The 20052-nt window shown below is 35.4% G+C and overlaps 1 long non-coding RNA gene across 1 annotated transcript; it reads left to right on the plus strand.

Moving 5' to 3' along the window:
- The first annotated feature begins 1167 nt into the window (after positions 1 to 1167).
- On the plus strand, positions 1168 to 5258 carry LOC134530047 (uncharacterized). The gene is made up of 4 exons (XR_010074765.1): positions 1168 to 1456; positions 1619 to 1844; positions 3143 to 3236; positions 4697 to 5258. It is a non-coding gene; the product is annotated as an uncharacterized LOC134530047 (long non-coding RNA).
- Positions 5259 to 20052: the final 14794 nt, after the last annotated feature.

The following is a 20052-nucleotide window of genomic DNA, read 5'->3' on the forward strand; positions in this document are numbered from 1 at the left end:
CGAATCGGCAGACTCTGCAAGACTTCATCCGACCGCTAACGACTATGTAGTCGCTTGGTATAAGGGATGCTATCCCTCAAGTCAATCCTAGTAGATTAGTCTGTCTGCATAGTTTAATTATTTGCCTTCGAAATTTTTTCTCTTTAAATGTTATCATGAAGAAATCATCCGCGTCCTGCCGCGCAATTCGCGAGATCCAGACCCTGGCTGACTCCACGACTGCAGCGTGCTGGGCAACTCCCCTGTTTTGACAGGGTCGATGACAGGGAGAGACTGATTGCTCCCATCTCGTGGCCCCCCCCCCCCTCCTGTTCCGTGGGTCACATTAGAAGAAACGTTTCTACTACCCGACGTGATCGTTTGAAGACCCCGGGTGGTAATGTAAATTCAACATTTCCCCCTTACCTAGCTACGAACTATCTTAAGCGGATGACCAACCCACCAGCGACCAGTGTCTTCCTCAAGAAAATGTAGAACGAATAGAACTAATTATCAATGTAATCATCGGATCCATCCAATTTTGGGTGTGAAACTCATAATGCAAATGTTTATATTTCAAACTAAGAATGTAAATTGTTTTAAATAATCGCGGGCCGGCCCATTTTCGTTTTTCTTTTTGTTAATCTTTGAAACTTGTTAAAACCTTTTGTATGTAAAGTAATGGAAACAAAATAATTCATCAGGGCAAATAAAACAGGGAAACTATAGATCAAGTTAATCGTGTAGTTCTTATTTATTGATTTTAACGATCCACACCAACTTCCTCCTTGCTTGTTACAGGAAGTTCCTAAATTTTGTTTGTTCCCCACCTCGTGCCGCCTCTGGTAAATTTATTTATTTAACTTATTTTTTGTATCCAGCAAGTTTCCAAGGCTCTTTTTAATTAATTCAAAACAATTCAATTTTGAGGCACGAGGGGTGTTACAACAGGAAACCCCTTCCACGACACTAAGGGCGGCTTGCAGAGTCGTTCCGAGAATTCTCCGAGTGCGAGTGGAGTTTGAGTGGAGGAATTTTCATTGCACAGTCGAGAACGGAGTAAAAACGAAGTAATATCCGAATGAAACCGAGTAAAAACGAAGGATAGTTGGAGTATACGCGCAACCACACTCCGAGGGCCCTCGGAGTGAAATATGGAAAAAAATTCAAGATGGCTGCATTATTAGAACCAATTGTTGTGGAATTTCTTGATTTAATTGATGAAGTATTTCTAGAAAATGAAGAAAGAAACGTTGCCAGGGACCCACGTCGGTATTTGAGGGATTTTAAAAATCCACTGGAGTGGTTTAGTGACGTGCTGTTCAGACGACGATATCGTTTTACCAAGGATCTTGTTCGGCATCACATTCTGCCTTTGCTAGTGTTTGAAGAACCACGGAGTCGTCGAGGATTACCGCTACCGCCTGTCCTGCAGCTGCTAATTGCCTTGCGATTTTACGCAACAGGCACTTTCCAGGTAAGCAGTCAGAAATCATAGTTACTAACCAATACCTTTCGTTTACAATAATACCATCTCTCACTCTTTGCCTAGGTTAGCCGATTGTGCACTTCAGTATGTGGTGTTTAATTTGTGGTTTGCATAGGCACATATCGGTGCAATGTGAAATACTATTTACAGATGGTGGCAGGCGAGTTAACAGGCGTTAGCGAGTCCACAGTTTCCCGAATTATCAGACGTATCTCTGTCGGTTTAGCGCAACATACTCTACATCTGATACGGTTTCCCACTGGCGATGAATTTCGATTGAACAAGCTACGATTTTAACACTTTCCCGGTGTTACAGGAGTGACTGCACCCACATAAAAATCAAAAGCCCCGGTGGTGCTCGGGGGGAAGTATACAGGTAGGTAGGTAAACATTGTTAAGGCATGTTGAAACATGTTTCGTGACAGACCTTAATATGAAATGTGAACTGTGAGATAAATTGAAATAATTTGTCTAGTTTGTATTTATTTCAATATTTAATACAATATTCATGTTAGCACATAGTTCTTTCATGTAGGTAGCTTGATTGTAAAGTATTTCAATTTGTCAAGAGCATTTTCTTGAATCTGGTAATTCTAAAAGCCACCCTTTATTATGTAAAATTAAAATCCTCAAATTATTGTGTCAATTTCCTGACATATTTTATTATCAAATTAAATTGATACCTTACGTAGCTTTGAGTATTTTATAGCTTTTACAAGTTGTAAGGATGTGTGTATGATATTAAGAAAAAGGTCTGTTTTGCAAGGTTAGGTTCATGTAAATAACCTGGAAATAGTGTTATTGGTTAAGTCACCTACATGGTAATTATTCCATATCACCTTACCAAGTTCATTCCTTGGCTTTGAATTCATCATTTGGTACATAATGCTGTTTTAAATTACTATGTCAAAAGATCCTTGACATTAAATCTAGAATTTTGCTATACAAACAAATTATGTCTCTGGTCTTGTGGAAATGCCTTTTTTGTGTGTGTTGATACACACACACACATATATATATATTAGATCATAATTAATTGTTACATGACAAGTGTTTTTTTTTGTCCATTACCTAGTGACATAGTAATTAAAAACAGCAAACTTCAATTATCTAAGGATCAATGTATACAGGATCCTGCCATCAGGATCAAAGTAAAAACTTGGATATGTGATACAGAACTTAAACCTCATACTATCCATTCTTTCTAATGTATAGCATTGTTAACATAGCTAACCAACTGTTCACTTGTATTCATGATTTGTTGACATGGCCAATGTAACCAACTGATCTCACCATTTACACTAATATTTGTGTAGGTACATAAGGTGTAATAGTATGTTCTAAAAGTATGATTTTAAGAAAATGTAAATGTGAGGAAATATTTAAAAAAAAAAAGTGGAATTGTAAGTTTTTTTTACTGAAAACAGACTGTTCTTCAGAATAACATCAAATTGTTGGTGGACAGGTGTGACATTCGCTCCAATCTTTGCTCAGGGAAGCATAATGTGCCTTACCCAAATTATTCCAGTAGTGGGAGTGGCACTTTCTGGTATATGTTTAGACTTTATACACATATATAAATAGCTGTCACAATTGTATGTACTACTAGTAACTAGAAAAACATGGTTAGTTTGAAACAATTTGTGTTTATGATATTCTTGAAATGTTCTCTAGCTTATTCGAAGATGGGCGTGTGCAGGGACTGCTGCTGGGAGACAGTGGTTACCCACAGTTGCCATACCTGTTCACGTACAGATGCAGAGCAGAGGTATGACATATTTCATAACAACACTAACAGCATTTTTATAGCTGCAAGTGTGATTAAATTAAATAATGTGAAATACATATAATATATTGTTTTCAATTGAGTCATAACTGGACTAATCTCCATATACTAACTCTTAAAGCTCGCAACAAAATTTGTTGCTCCAACACCTTAGCTTTACTCATTTCTAAACTTCAACGTAATTGTTTTGGCAAAGTAAAATATGGTGCAAATAGACTCCAGCAAAGTTTTGTAGTGCAAACATCTATTATTTTAAAACCACCAAGCAAGGGAGAAACATTTTCTTCTACAGCCAGATCGTTATTGTTATGAACATATTTTCAATTATTGTTAATTTAATGTTACATTTTGGAAATTATATTAGATAGTTAATCTATACATACAAATATATGTTTACACACACACACACATATAAATATATATATATATATATATATATATATATATATATATATATATATATATATATTGTATTAATACATTCTTTGAAAGTTATTTGCACTAGGGAAGATTAATTTAAAACTTTTGTGACATTCGCCATTGCTGGTTTCAACTGTGATATTAAGGTTCTCTCTATTGATTACAGTGTGAACCAGCATGTTTTACATGTGTATAATGTACATATTATGTGTAGTAATGATACAAATTAAGGTAATCACACAGGTACTCATGGCTCATGTTCGGACGAGGAATCTGGTGGAAAGGATGTTCAGTGTTTGGAAGCAGCGCTTTCCCTGCTTGCAGCTTGTTTTACGAAACAAGCTGCAGACAACAGCAGCTATCATTGTTGCCTGTGCCATTTGTCACAACATTGGTATCAGGCACAATGATTATGTGGAAGAAGCTGAGCTGCAAGTGAGAAGTGTTTTGTTATATATTATTAATTAGTATTGGCGACACCTGGGATTTCTTCCCTGTAACTTAGTGTATTATTTGCAAATGAAGTGCATAAAACAAATACTTGTTCAGTTTGTGAATTGCAATGATGTTTATTACATATTACTTCCTCTTTGAAAATACAAATGCTTTTGTACCTATAATGTGATATATAAACAGCTATAAAATAGGAACACTGCACAAATATTTAAACAGGCAATGGCAATAAACATTGAAGCCTACTAGACATCTTGGCAGCCAAGGTCTACTGGCGAAATCCACCTGAAGAAATCTGCAAATGAGGGGCTCGACTGGTGCTACATTACAGAAGGCAAACCATAGCATGCCAGATGAAAAGCTTTTTGCTGTATTTTTCTGATGGTGTCTTCTGTTGTTTGTACACAACTTGCGTGTGTATATGTGTGTGAGAGAGTGCGTGCGTGTAAAAGAAGTATGTTTTATAATGGAAACAAAGCTAAGGTAGAGACCAAATACACTATAGTAATGATAATGTACCTATAAACAATTATTGCCTGCATTGTAATATATTGATTGGTTTGTTACAGGCCAACAATGATGTGCCAATCCCACCAGTTCCTCTTCGACCTGGGCGCGCCATGGCCATCAGGAACGAGTTCATCATCCGGCATTTCAATTAGCTGTATTGAAATGATTTTTACACACATTGTTTTACGTGGGTTTTTTAATTCAGTGACCATGATCGTACCGTTTAATATTAGGTTTGTTTGGCTGGAATGAATATTTTATGATTTTTGCACTCATTGTTATGGCTACTTATGAATAATTCAATGATATATCTTCATTTGTTGCTAAGCCATTCCATTGCATTTCCTTTAATCCTTCACATACCTACAGGCCCTGGCATTTTGTTTCCAACTTGTAAACAAATTTCAATTAAATTAAGAAATTTTACATGAACTTTCTAATAATGCAGCCTTTTACAAATGTCTGAGTAAAGAAGTACATTTGTTTATATTTTTGCTTTTTGATTCTTTTGTATTTTAACTTGATGAAATAGGTAATGTTTTGTTAAAAGTATTATTGTGCAAACATATTTATGTTGTCTCAAGTTTCATTTTGTTCACTTACCTATGATATAGGATTGTATTGCAGGATCTTATTTCATTTTACTTTTGTTTAGTCAAAATGGTTTATATCTTAAGAAAGAAAAGTAATATCAAATATATTTGTTTAAAAACATGTAGATATACAGGTGTGGTGAAAATAGGTAGGAAACTGTGAATTCAACTATGTATTATGCAAAAACATTGGGAATCAGTGGGTAAAAACTGGTTTCATGATTGAAATACTCTCAATGTGTTGGGTAAGAATGTTTCCAAATAAAACATTGAAAATTAGTTGATTGTTTTGCAGTTCCTGTTGCTGCCGCCAGTCGTGGCTCCACTCAAGTGCTCGGTGCTGCGAGTTCCAGCCCCTCGTGTGCCAGCTGTGTGTGCAGAGCAGTCAGTGGGCTTGCATCCTCGGTGGGCATGACCAGGAACATTCATACATTCAGGAATTACATCATATTGAAGATAATTTATTATTTAATGATTTTGCATGTTATTTAGACAAACACATTTCAGGGAAATTGTGAGCAAACTTTGCCTAGGCTTGTATTAAGCACTCATGTGGTTTACCACTGAACTACCCTTGTTTGTTTAAAAAAAATAACAATATTCTTCTACAATGTTTTTTATTTTTGACAAGAAGGGTAAAGTTATGAACTTATAAATGCATTGCCAAAAGCAAAGATTTTACATTTTAAAATTTTCCTTGTTACAGTTGTTTTAATTGTTTAATAATCATGCATTAATACATAACAAGATAATATCAAGAAATATTGTTATGGAACCTATTGAACTATAACATTTTAATGTATATATATAATTGATTGTGTAGTGTATGTTATTTCTTGTGGCAACAATTTTTAAGTTGTTAATTTTATTCACGATCTTAGTATTTCAATACTATTAACACAAATCAAAACATAGTACACAGTGTTAAAAGCCCTTCATAATTCTTGTACATTTCTGTCTGATGTTTCTCTGGAGACCTTTAGCCATATCTGTTTAAGATCTGATATTGACTGCTACTATGTATGTATTTCATGTATTTATAATATGGTTACAAAATAAAAAATACTTTATGGTCACCTTTGCATGTTATTATTTATTTAAATTGTTACTTTTATTTAAATGCTCTGCCACACACATTAATTTATATTGCATGCCGTATGTAATTTCCATCAGCTAAAACATTTCATGTACATTACATACATATTTCACATACCGCTACTTTATGTTTATTACTTTCAGGATGCATCTGAAAATGTTCAATTTCTGTGAGTTGGTGTTTTTGGATTTTGAATTACGGGATGTGGTATTAATGTGTGTTTCTTGACATGACTTTGGAAGAAACCTCGTCATGTGCTTTGTACCCCTTTGAGTAAACCTGTAATGTTATTGTAACTCATTCTGGCTCATACGTTTTGTGATTCAGCACACCCTGTTTTATTTTTTTAAATATATATATATATATATATATATATATATATATATATATATGTGTGTGTGTGTGTGTACATAAATAGTAAATACTTTTGTCTCTTATTAAGGGCCACTTCAAAGTCCTTTGATTTTCATAAGTGCTGTGGTCCAAGTGAAAAACTTTTATGTATAACATAACTGTCCAATTCATTGTTCATTTTGTTGACCTTTAAATTCAAAATGGCACATTTTGCCGTCTAACTTTGAACCTATGAAGTAAATGTAAGTGGTGGTTTAAGTAAACACCAGGGCTACAAATTTTAGATATACACTATGCTCATATTTGATGTGTGGTATCAGAGAATATTGTACAATTGGGATTAATCACTGAAATAACTAGGAACGAGATTTCACTTTGAAATTTGATAACACTAAAATATCAGTAGATACATTTAACGAAAACAAAATACATAAATGTACAAATGGATGGAAAAGTTAATTATGTTTCCCAAGTGAAGATTGACTTATTCGTCTCAATTTTCTCTTAATGGTGTTAACATTGTTGCATGTATTTAACAATGCTCCATTCACCAACTTTACGTAAAGTGAAACATCATTATTGCCACTGGGTAGGTAAGTTGATGACTCATGAGTGTGTGATGAAAAATAATATATGAAAAATACTACATCTGCTACGAATAAGTTGTTGGGTTTTAATTGCCATAGTTAATACAAACATGAAATTCTTAAAGCAACAATGCAATTGTCTGCTTTGTATGTAATATATTACTTCATAATAATATACCTACGTTATTTTGCATGCAATTGACTCTTGAAAATTATACACCCAAATACAAAATAAAGGTTTTGTGTGAATTAGCAGCTGTAGTAGAGCATCGAGGCTGAAGAGTAGGAGCAACATCCTCACAAGAACTGTCTGAAGCTGGGTCTTCTGAAATATACAAAAAATGCAAATATGTTTTGTGAGGATGAGAAACAAAATATAATCATCTGCTGTGAGATTAATGTTTAACAAATTTGCCTCTAAATTAAGAAGTTTATTGAGATATGCCAATTAGTATTCACCTTTATGGTTTGGGTTTGAAGATTCTATCACATAAATGTTAATTATTTAAAATTATACAACATCAGCCTATAATTTCTAAGTGCACGAATGAGATAGAATTCAACTAATGCATATAAATGTTCAGTCTGAATTGGGTGTAGTAATAATCAAATATGATTGAAACATGCATTATAAAGTGTAATTTTGTAACCAGACTTCAGATTGATGGTGTCAGTCATTCCTGATGTTGATAACTACTACATTATGTACTATGCCTCTTTTTCCCCATTACTTGTACAATATTCTGTTTGTTATCACTTACAATAAGTGGCTTTTGCACAATCAACCAACACAAACTATTTTGCCATCTACCCTTAGCAATGTGTTAGTTCTTCGGGGAACATGATGATGATATGATGCATTATTTGTACACAATTGTTACAAAAATACAATTAATTGTAATTATTTTCTTCACAATACTGGAATTATAATACCTACTTTCAATAGTCGTAAGCAATCTTTAATTTGTACATTAAGTAAAACAAATGATCTATTATTCAGAATCACTAAAAATTACAATAAATATGCAAGTTTCTTTCCTGTATTAGATAGCACAATAAAATTAAAAAAAAAATACAACTATACATAACTTGATTTTTTTTGTGGTTAATTATTATATTGTTTCATGTTAGTTTTCTTTTTTCCTGAATTATATTTGTAAAGAAATTATTTACTAATTGTTAAATGTTGCATGTTGTGTGTATTGTTTTTGTTTTGTTGTCTTGTATTTTGTATTGTTTTGTTCTGTCTGTATGTATCTGTGTTTGTATCGTGCCTACCACCCAAGGCCATAAGCTGTAGGTAGGCACGCAACAAATATTAAATAAATAAAATAAATAATATATGTGGCATTTTAATGTATTTATCCTAACCATTTACTTTTGGAATGAAAATTGTGTTCTGCAGAACAATCAAGCATCATTAGTACTCAAACCACCATTTTCTAATTTCTCAAATGTTTTCAGTCAGTACACTGGACATTTTGCTACTTTTGAATGAAGTATGAGAACAGACACAATACAATATTCAAATAGTTGCCTTGGGCAGAAGTCTGAGGGACTGGTGCAGTTGAAGTAGCAGGAGCTGGATCATGAGGCACATCTTCCACAGCAGTCTCCTCTGGGACAGTGATCTTTGCAGCAGCTGCCTCTTCCACCGCAACAGCATCACTGTCCCAGAGAAAACCAAGATTTTCCGTTAAGTGAGGCACTGCTGCATCAAGTGCAGGATTGCTGAGGATGAAATGTCCACCCCCTGTTCCCATTCTGTACCGGGATTCTGCAGCCAGCTCCTTCCTCCTCATCTTCATATTTTCCCTGCATATTTTTAGTGCAACGAAGTGCGCTATAAAAAAATAACAAGCATAAATTCCTAAAATAGTGACTAAAGTTAAATATGCACTAGATATTTTAGTGTGTCCAACTTTCTTAATACTTAATTGTTAAAAGTTAAAGCTGAAATAATAAAAAATAAATAAAAGTTTATTGAGTAAACGTTCAGTGTAATATCAAAGTTTATTCTTTCATCCAGATGGAATGATCTTGTACCGTATATATTGTATCTGTGGTACATGATGCTTGTTTTAATTTAGTACACTGAAGGAACCTGGACAAAACAAACTTGTAGCATTATAATGATAATAGTAAAATGCACATCAAGAAAATTATTCCCACAAGACCCCGAGATTGTTTGTGTGTGGCACCCAGGTTTTTATTAGCTTCTCAACACACACAAGCATCGTGTAACACATGATCATGCCATCAAGATCAAGGAGTAAACTTGGATATGTGATATGGAATAATTACCCCGACACATGTTTAATTCAATTCAGTTGTGTACTAGCAAAATAATTGGTCACAGCTTGGGGTCATACATAATGATTGGTAAAATGATGAATTATCTAACGATTTTTATAATTTCAACTGGCATACATGTAGGAGTGTACGTTTTAACGCCAGTAGCAAGTAGCATACACATGTTGTTTGAAAAAAAGCAGTATTAATTTACAAACATACCTTTCTGTAGTGTGAAGTTAGGCCATTAAACGAAAATTATTTCAGATAGGTACTTTAGTTCTAACCACCGATAAAACTATTGATTAAAATTGCGTACAAACCTGGCGATATTTTATCATGCATCTTTATTGAACCTAAACCTTTCCTTTTGCACGAATTCTTGCGCATTGAATTCCATCGAAACTTGCTCCCAGGCTTTCTTTTTTGCTGTCACTGATGTGACATCGCTTCGCTTGTTTTCAAGGCATTTATGATTATGTACTAGCTTGTACAATATATCCTTTTCTTCAGTACTAAACTTTCTCATACCCATCGGGTCCATTTTTCAAAATTCAAAGAAAGCGGGAAAACTCTATCGATGTTTCGGATTAAATCACCAACATAAAAAAGACAAAAATTACATTTACAAGGCGGTGAACATCGAGAGAAATATTTTTCCCCGTGGGCGTGTGGTAACAATTCCACTCGGCTGCGAGGAACCTCCATTTGACGACTCTGCAACGCACGGAGAAATCTCGAGTAATATCATTCAATTCTATCTCGAACTCCACTCACACTCCACTCGCACTCAGAGAATTCTCGGAGTTTTGAGGCGGGACTTTGCAAGCGGCCCTAAGAAACATCCGCCTCACTTTCTGTGAATTTTATTCACTAAATAAGTGTCAGGGTATGCAGTTATTTGAATCTCAGGACCATAAAAGCCGCCTTTAATTTCATTACCATTCAAATCACTCAAATGAAACACACAAGGAAAACTATGCATAACTCTGACTACTCTGAAAACCTCACGTGACCACCTCGGTTTAAAACCTTTCTCAAACATCGTCTTGTGTTTTGAAATACGTACGTAGGAACCCACGCGAGTCTTTAGCACCCTAGGATTCACTTTCTTAATATATCTGTAAACTGTTTGTAGCAAAGAGTTATCCCTCACATCGTTTGGAGCAATGCCTATTGTGCGTTGGAATCTATTATTGTAGACACAAAGTATTTTCGATAAAAGTGTAAGCCACATATAGCTTCCTTGTGCCGAGAACTCAAGGTAAAGCATATCCTTTAATGTTCTATTAAAACGTTCTACAACAGACACCTTGACTTCGCTACAACTGGAGTAATGATTAATTACATACTTAGGCATTAAGGCTTGAAAAGGTCTATAGTAAAACCCCACTACAACGTCGCTTTTAATATTCTTATAACTTCCCGACTCTTTTAAAATACGTTCCATGGCTGCAGTGACTAACATTCCTGTCCTTCATTTAACTGGAACCGCATAACCACGTTTGCTATAAACATCTATACCAGTAAGGATGTACTTGAAACCACTATTTATCTTACTGTACGGTATCATCTCCACTAAATCAACCTGTAATAACTCACGAAGCCCATAGGTCAACACAGGTCTACGAGGAAAAATACTACGAACTCCGCGATGCAGTTCATTAGCAATCCCATGTTGTGCGACACTCATTTCGCAATATATCCCGCTTCCTTCAACTCTTCAAGAATAGATATAACCTCGTTGCTATGTCCGTTATGTCCAGCAGCTTGCGAGGTTATTAGTAATCTGAGGCGAGCTACAATCTGGTTCGGATTATCCCAATAAACAAATTGCTTTGTGCGTTTCAAATCCAATGTTTTCTGCAACAAACCACTTCCTCGCTGAGGTGAGCCAATATTCGGAAATAATCCCTTAATGATATCAAACATTGCATGCGTTTCGCTTTTATAATGTTTCATCCTAGGATCATTTCTTTTATAGTAAGCATTTGTAATATCTAGTAAATGTACGTATTGTTTTAAGGCGAACTCTGAGTAGGTGTGCGGCTCTCGGCGGAACAATAATTCGAATAAGCCAGGAGCAGGCTGTATCAATTCATGGTTGATGCGAATTAAATTACTATCGCGAAAAAACACTTCCGTATCCCCTAAGAACCAACGGTTGTTCCGTTTATGGAGATCATAGGTCCTGTCACCCGAGCGAAGGTTATAGCTCCGTAAGTAAGTCTGTACTTCACCCAAAGAATCGCTCATTACACCACAATGTACAGTAGTGCCAGAATCATCACTATCACCCATTACCAGAACCGGTTTCACTTCTGAAGACTCATGATGTTGTGGGAGAGACTGCAAGAACGACGAGGATTGTCCAAGCTAATCCAAACGCGAATTAACAGACTTGAACATTTTGTGATTAATCGCATCCCTCTCCATTCGCGCTGGCTTAGCCAAAATATATTTGGCACGTATTTTTCGTATGACATGATATAAAGAGTTTGGCTCGGCAGACATGACTGAAGACCACCATATAGCATAAAGCCTTTTTATATACAGGCTCGAGAACTACAAGGATCTAGAAACCGGTGGTCTCGGAGTCGCAGGAGGCGGTTTCGGAGGCGTGGGTCGCTTAGCAACAGTCCTCGCAGTCACGTCCGCCATCTTGTTTTAGTCTGCTAGAGTGCACTGTAATGATGTTAGTTTAATTTTTACTTGCTAGAGTGCAGTAATAATTTATTATTACTGTAGAACCCACCATCTTTACATTAGGGCCCCATATTGGAAATTGGTAGATATTTTGCTAGAAATTTGGGAAGAATTCCAAAATTCATTAAAAAATCTGCAATTAATATCCTGATTGATTTGATAAGTTCCTGTCCTCGCTTCGATACATGGCCGATGAAAATATTTTAATTTTATGTAAAAAATAATAATTTTAATAAATATGGTGGAATGTCCTAAAAGCATGTGAAGTTCCTCGTACACTACTAGTCTCTAGTATGCTGATGACATATTTACCGCCTATTAAAATTTTGTAATAATTATTTTATAAATTAAGGGAAGAATTCCAAAAATCATAAAAATAATCGCTCATTAATCACTGATTGTATCGATTGAATCCTGTTCTTGGTTAGAACATTGCTCAGTGCAAAAAAAGTATATTAATTAATAATACATCAAAAGTGACATGTTAGATAAAAAGACACCACAAGTTCTTCTACAAAATAAATTTAATGACATAAATTCTACCCTACTAAAAGTACAAAAAACACAAGCAAATGACTAAAGTCTTGAGCATATCTGGATTTTTCTATCTGCTAATCACGAAGTAAAGCGAGCCCTTTACAATATTTAAATGTCTTTTCAGTTATTTTCCCGAATTCCAAGCACAAGAACTACATATTTTCAAGATAGTGGCCACGATGGCTGACAATATGGCGGACTCCAGGTAATAAATTCTACTGCACTGTAGTGGATAAAAATTAAACTGCTATGGCGACAATGCACTGTATCAATTGCTGTGCATATTTTATGATGCTATCACTCCTTGTATCGATTAATGAATACAAGATGGCGGCCAAGATAGCATCGATAGCATATTAGCGGCCGGTGGATGGTCAATTTAAGCCACTTTTAGGATTTTTCACAATTTTTTTTACATAAGTGTTTTTTTATCAAGTAAGGATTGAACCAAGGAGAAGAATCCATCAAGTCAATTGGTTAATGGTATATGAAGCATTTATACCTATTTTATGATTTTTTCACCATATATTATGGAATAATTATTTTTTACATGAAATTACAATTTTTGCATCGACAAGGATCGAACTAAAGACAGAATTAATGGAATCTATAATTATTTTAATAAAATAATTTTTAATGGTTTTTGGAATTTTTTTCCGAAATTATTGCTAAATAATTATAGATTTTAAAAAAATTGGAATCTAAAATGACGGATTTGGTGTCATCTAAAATGACCATCGACCTCCTAATTTAAATGAACGAGCGGCGGAAATCCCCAAATTGACCGAATCCTGACGACTAATAATCCAATACAAGAATCCACCACAAAAAAGTAGTCACATAAGAATAGCATTAAGATAGTATCATCGTTTTTTATCTCTTATGGCCAATATTAATATTTTTTTATTTTGATTTTGTAAAGAGGTTTTTAGATCAACAATATATGATATAATAATATTTATTACTGAAAAAAACTTGCAGTTACTATTAATATCCCGGATTCAGAATTATATTATTAGGGTATTTTGTGCAAAATAAATGCATATCCATGCTGAAGTCTTCTTTAGATATTAGCACATTATCTCTAGAGAGCAAAACAGTAATTAAAGTAAACGTTAATCAATGTTGAACATAATTTTAAAATCACAGCAATTTAATACAGAATAAAAATATTCATAATTTTTAAGAGGGAAATTGTGGAATAAAATTATTTTAAAAATAATAATTGTAAATATTAGCAAAATAATATGTATTAACGTTGGGAAGGACTAGTCCATTCTCCTGGCATGCCACTGGTGAACTTAGCATTTAGGTATCTGCAAATTGGCAGTGTGATGCAGCACAGTGTTTAAAGTATGAGGTTTAATAATTTGATATTAATAACGCTTACTCAATTTAGTTTGCGTTGTGGCAAACAGTGTAGTATTAAGTTTTTCATATAAAAATTATTAACTTAATTAATGTAATAACTTTTCAATATTTCTTAAACAAGATAATTTTTGACGTGACAACGTCTAATAAATCGATGAACGCCGGCTGCACGCACGAAAAAGTGTCCCGTTACGCACATTGTTCCGTTACGCTGTTTCCCGTTACGCTCATTGTTCCGTTACGCTGTGTCCCATTACGCTCATTGTAGGCTTGCGCCGCATCTATCTCTCTTCCACTCTATTGACCTATGCGTCCGAGGAGAAGAAAGACAGCGGCAGCACACAACTTACATCTACATGTGAACTGTTTCGTCGACTGTTTATAAAGTGAAGTGAAAAGTTAATGTGGTTTTCATTGTTTATTGCAACAACAATTTCGGCAATAAAGGTTAATTATTCTTGCATTTTATAAATCTGTTTACTAGTATAATTTCAAGTAGATATTTATTATTTTATTATTAAAAAAAGTAGCATCTGTTGGCGAGTGCAGTAATAATAGTTTATGTTAGATATTGATTATAGCTTATTTATATGAAAACTTGTTCATAATTATGTTTTAACGAAAAGTTAATGTGGTTCTCATTGCTCATTACAACAACAATTTCGGCAAAATGGTTAATTTTTCTTGCATTTTAAAAATCTGATTACTATTATAATTTCAAGTATTTATTATTTTATTATTAAAGTAAAAATGATTCAATTTTATTCATAAAAGAATGCAATCATTTCATCAATGTTTTGTTATGACGTTGTCACGTTAAACTATCGTCCGTAAACCGACTTTACAGACAACCAATTTTTTTAATAAGCATTTTTATAATATAATTTTTAAATATTGTAGATTCGAATAAAAAAATTTTTTTTAGTATTTGTTTGAGAGTTTTTTGCACACAGATAAGTGCAAATTTAAGTAAACTCCAATGAAGAATTTTGCAAAACTATCTATCTATACTATAATAAAACAGTAGTTTTTTTCTGTCTGTCTGTTTGTACGCGGTGTTCTACAAAACTACTATACGAATTTTAATGGGGTTTTCAAGTTAACTTGAGCGTACCAGAGAAAGAAATATAAGCTTTATTTCATCAAAATCGGCTCAAGGAAAGAAGAGAAATCTTAATTTTATGACATACAATATAATAAATATAAGAAGCCATTAAGTTTTGCAGTTGTAAGGAACTAAGTAGAGAGTAAGAAAAAAATAAAGTTCCTGACAGTTTGTAGTGTCGCCATATTTGTTTCAATTTTCAATACCCTTTTTGTATATTAAAATTTAAATTACAGAAAAAAATCATGTTTCATAGACACATAAATAGTGAGTGTGTGTCATTTCTCAATGTCCACGAGGTCTCGCCGCTTAAATTTTCTCCTTGGGGCGAACCCGTCCGCTTAATTAAATAAAATAAACAGCTTTTATCGTTGCATGATTTATTTCATGAAAATTTGCTCTCATAAAGACACTAATGAATCACCAACATGTTCGATAACAATAAATTGTGATATGGTGAAAGTGTTACAAGATTGCTCAGTATCGTTTGGGATGAATGCACGATGGCGAATAAAAAAGCAGTTGAAGCTGTGGACAGGACACTACGGGACATTAGGCGCGATGAAAGGCCAATGGGGAATGTCACACTACTCTTATCAGGAGATTTTCGGCAAACTCTTCCAGTTGTAAGTCGAGGGACTAAAGCCGATGAAATCAAAGCTTCACTGAAGAATTCTTACCTCTGGCCTCAAATAAAAAAAAAACTGCAATTAACAATTAACATGAGAGAACAGCTGGGTGGTAATTCTCATGCGCAATAATTTTCTGGTGTTCTATTAAAAGTTGGAGAAGGTGCCCTCCCTGAGCAACACGGTCAGGTGACGCTTCCAGAAATACTTGGCAGAGTCTTATCTTCGGAAGACGAACTCATACGTTTGGTATTCGGGGATCTGTCAAACATACAACATCAGGAACATACGTGGTTATGTGAACGTGCCATACTCACTCCAAGAAATGACCAAGCTGCTGCAATCAATGAAATTTTTTTTAACTAATTGAATGGGGCTGAAGTGGTTTATACATCGTTTAGCAGCGTCCTTAATCAAACGACGCCACTAATTATCCAGTTGAGTTTTTGAGTTCTCTCACTGCAAGTGGTCTTCCTGTTCACAAAATTGTTCTCAAAGTCGGTGTTCCAATAATGCTTCATAGGAACCTTACTCCCCCAAAATTGTGCAATGAAACCCGACTTAAAGTAACTGCTCTACAACGAAATATAATCGAAGCTGAGATTCTAACTGGATGTGGCTCAGGTGAAACTGTTTTCATACCACGCATACCGATCATCCCGAATAACTTCCCGTTCGGGTTCAAGCGCACAGTTTCCAATAGCAGTTTGTTTCGCGATGACAATAAATAAGTCTCAGGGTCAGAGCCTTAAGACAGCTGGTGTCGACTTAAAGTCTGATTGTTTTTCCCACGGCCAGATGTATGTGGCTTTCTCGCGGGTCAGTAATGCAGACAATCTTTACATTCTAGCTCCAAACGGGAAAACAGTCAATGTGGTACACAAAGAAATTTTATGAAGTGTCTTCCCGACATTACATTTGAAAGAAGAAACATATTTAAGTAGTATAGGATAGCCGGTCCTGAAACAGGGTCCAGGGTGACGATTGAAGATTGTCGGTCAGCCATATTGGATTGTGACGTCACGGCGGCCATCTTGGAAGAGCGTAACGGGACACCGCGTAACGGGAAAAGTAGGACATTGACCTTTGACCCTCAAAATTCGCCAAAATTGGGCAAAAATTGCCCAAAATTCCTCAAAATTCGCCAAAATTTCCATTTCTGTGAAAAAGAATTCCACCAAAAAATCTCAAAAAATTCCTCAATTCAAAAATTAGGATTTCGAAAATCCTCAAAAGTCGTTTTGCCCTAGAAAGAACCCTTATTCCTAAAAGAGGCTTAAGCATCCATGTCTAAAGCCTCCGATAAGCCTCTGACGTCATCTAGGATTATGACCGCCATCTTGGATGATGACGTCACCGTTGAAATTTCCGTTACGGTCGCCATCTTTAAAATCTTTATTTATTATCCGATTTTAACGAATTTTTTTTTAAATTATAAAAAAATTCAAATAATAAAATTCAATAAAGTTTTTATAAAAAATTGTACTTTTACGACACGGAGCTCGGAGTCCTCGGTTCGAACCCGACAAAGGCAAAAAAATTAAAAAATGGCGACCGATCCTTCCCCTGCAGTGGCTGCTGGCATACTGACTCCCACCACTTTTTTTCAAAGCATATATATCGCCAGTGAGCATGACGTCATGTCCGCCATCTTGAAAATCCGTAATTTTAATGCTAGAGATTCGTGAAAAAATGTAAAAATTATTAAAAAAATTAATCAACCTAATTAAATAATAAAAAAATCCTTAAAACCACCGTTGCACTTTTCGTTGTACTAGAACTATATCTTTGCTCAACAATGAGAAGATCACAAGCTAGCAGAATCTGTTTATGTATTTTTGTATTTTTTTTTAAATTTTTATTATTTATTTGTTATTTATTAAATATTTTTTCCCTGTAATTTTATGATATCAAAGAAAACGTGTGGTGGTTTTCTCCGTGTGCTCCCGATTATTCTTGTTATTATGTTTGCTCATGAATATTCTTTTCAATATGTGTATGGTTTTCTCCGTGTGCTCCCAATTATTCTTGTCATTACGTTTTCTCCGTGTGCTCCTGATTATTCCTGTTAATAATTTGATGGTTTTCTCCAAGTGCTTCTGGTTATTCCTGGCTAGACATCTAATGATTTTCTCCGAGTGCTGCTGATTATTTGTGTGAAATCGATCTCTGCATGAAGGATATTTACCTAATGAGTCATGTCATTTTATTCAGAGTTACATTTAATTAGTGAATTTCTGCTAATAAATTGACACTTGCAATAATTTTACCAGGTGGAATTAAAGAAATAAACAACCATTACTCAGTCAAATAATATGCCATGAGACATCAGCGAAGCATTAACATGTAAGACGAACTTCCTTCTCCTTGGTGTCTAGCGAAGCCCTCCTTCTTTTGCGACCGTTAGTGAGCATCCCGCATCCCACATAAAATAACTAATTAATATTTACCTGCAAGCAACACGTGGCTACATCTGTTGATGACAGCCAGAACTACTTGCATCATTTTGCTTTGCATTAGATAACCTAACTCTCACCACTGAGCGGTGCTATTGTAATCACTTAGAGTCATGTAGTCTCGTAGCCATGTAGCCTCGTGTCCTGGAAGCTTTGTAGTCCTGTAGCCTCGCAGTCTCGTAACCTTGTGTTCTGGAAGCTTCGTAAACATGATGCATTGGAACCTCGTAGACCTGTAGCTACGTAACAAAGTATCCATGGAATCATATAACATAATGCTGTTGGAGCAGTGGGAGCAAAAGAGAAAATGCTGACGAAGACAGATGCGATAATTGGAGCCTTGTAGATGTGTAGCTTCGTAGTCAAGTAGCCTTGTACTATTATAACATAATGCTGCTGTAGCAGTTGGAGCCAAAGAGAAAATTCAGCCGAAGACAGATGCCGCAATTGGAGCCATGTAGACTTGTAGCTTCGTAGTCAAGTAGCCTTGTACTATCATAACATAATCGAGGAGCAGATCGAAGAGATGCTGGCGGGCGGAGTTGGAGTCAAAGAGAAAATTCAGACGAAGACAGATGCCGCAATTGGAGCTATGTAGACTTATAGCTATGTAAACAAGCAGTCATGTAATCTGATAACATAATGCTGCTGAAGTAGTTGGAGCTTTGTACACTTGAAGGTAGTTGGAGGAGTCTTGTACACTCGTAGAATTGCAGTCTCATAGTCTCTTAGAGTAGTAGCATTCTAACCAAATATCATTGGAGCTGATGAACCAAAAGGCCGTTGGAGCCAATGACTGTTGGAGGCAATGATTGTTGGAGTCAATGACTGTTGGAGCCAATGACTGTTGGCGTCGATGACTAATGGAAATATAAACTGTTGGATTCATAGACTGTTGGAGAGATTATATCCTAACTTATCATTGACGATCGCATCCTACCAAGTTGAATGAACGAGAGAATGCGCCTCCTTTTCGTTAAATGAGCTTTCGTTTTATAGAATTTCCGTCCAAACGTGCTTCGTTTTCATTAAATGCTTGTCCTGCGCGAACGAAGCGTAGTCATTGTGTGTACATTGCATATATATTGCGTACATTGGGTGTACTTTGCGTAAATTGCGTGTACTTTGCGTGTACTGTGTGTCAATTGTGTGAATATTACGTGTTCGTTCCGTTTCCTGTGTGTACTGTGTGTACGTTCCGTTTTCTGTGTGTACATTCCGTTTCCTGTGTGTACTGTGTGTACGTTCCGTTTTCTGTGTGTACGTTCCGTTTCCTGTGTGTACTGTGTGTACGTTCCGTTTCCTGTGTGTGTACTGTGTGTACGTTCCGTTTCCTGTGTGTACTGTGTGTACGTTCCGTTTCCTGTGTGTACTGTGTGTGATCATTACATTTATTGCACGTAAATTGCATGTATTGCGCGTACATTGCGTACATTACGTGTTGGAGCTGATGGAGCTGATGGAGCTGTTGGAACACTTGAAGCTAATGGTCAATTGAAGCATTTAGAGCTGTTGGAGCCATTTGGAGCATTTGGAGGCATTTGGAGCTGTGTTACGCATTTGGAGGCTGTTGGAGCATTTGGAGCCTTTTGAAGCATTTGGAGGCTTTTGGAGTCATTTGGAGCATTTCTAGCCTGTTGAAGCATTTGGAGCTGTCAAGCATTTGGAGCATTTGGAGCTGCTGGAGAC

This window comes from Bacillus rossius, chromosome 1 (genome assembly GCF_032445375.1).
Source record: "Bacillus rossius redtenbacheri isolate Brsri chromosome 1, Brsri_v3, whole genome shotgun sequence".
Classification (NCBI taxonomy): domain Eukaryota; kingdom Metazoa; phylum Arthropoda; class Insecta; order Phasmatodea; family Bacillidae; genus Bacillus; species Bacillus rossius.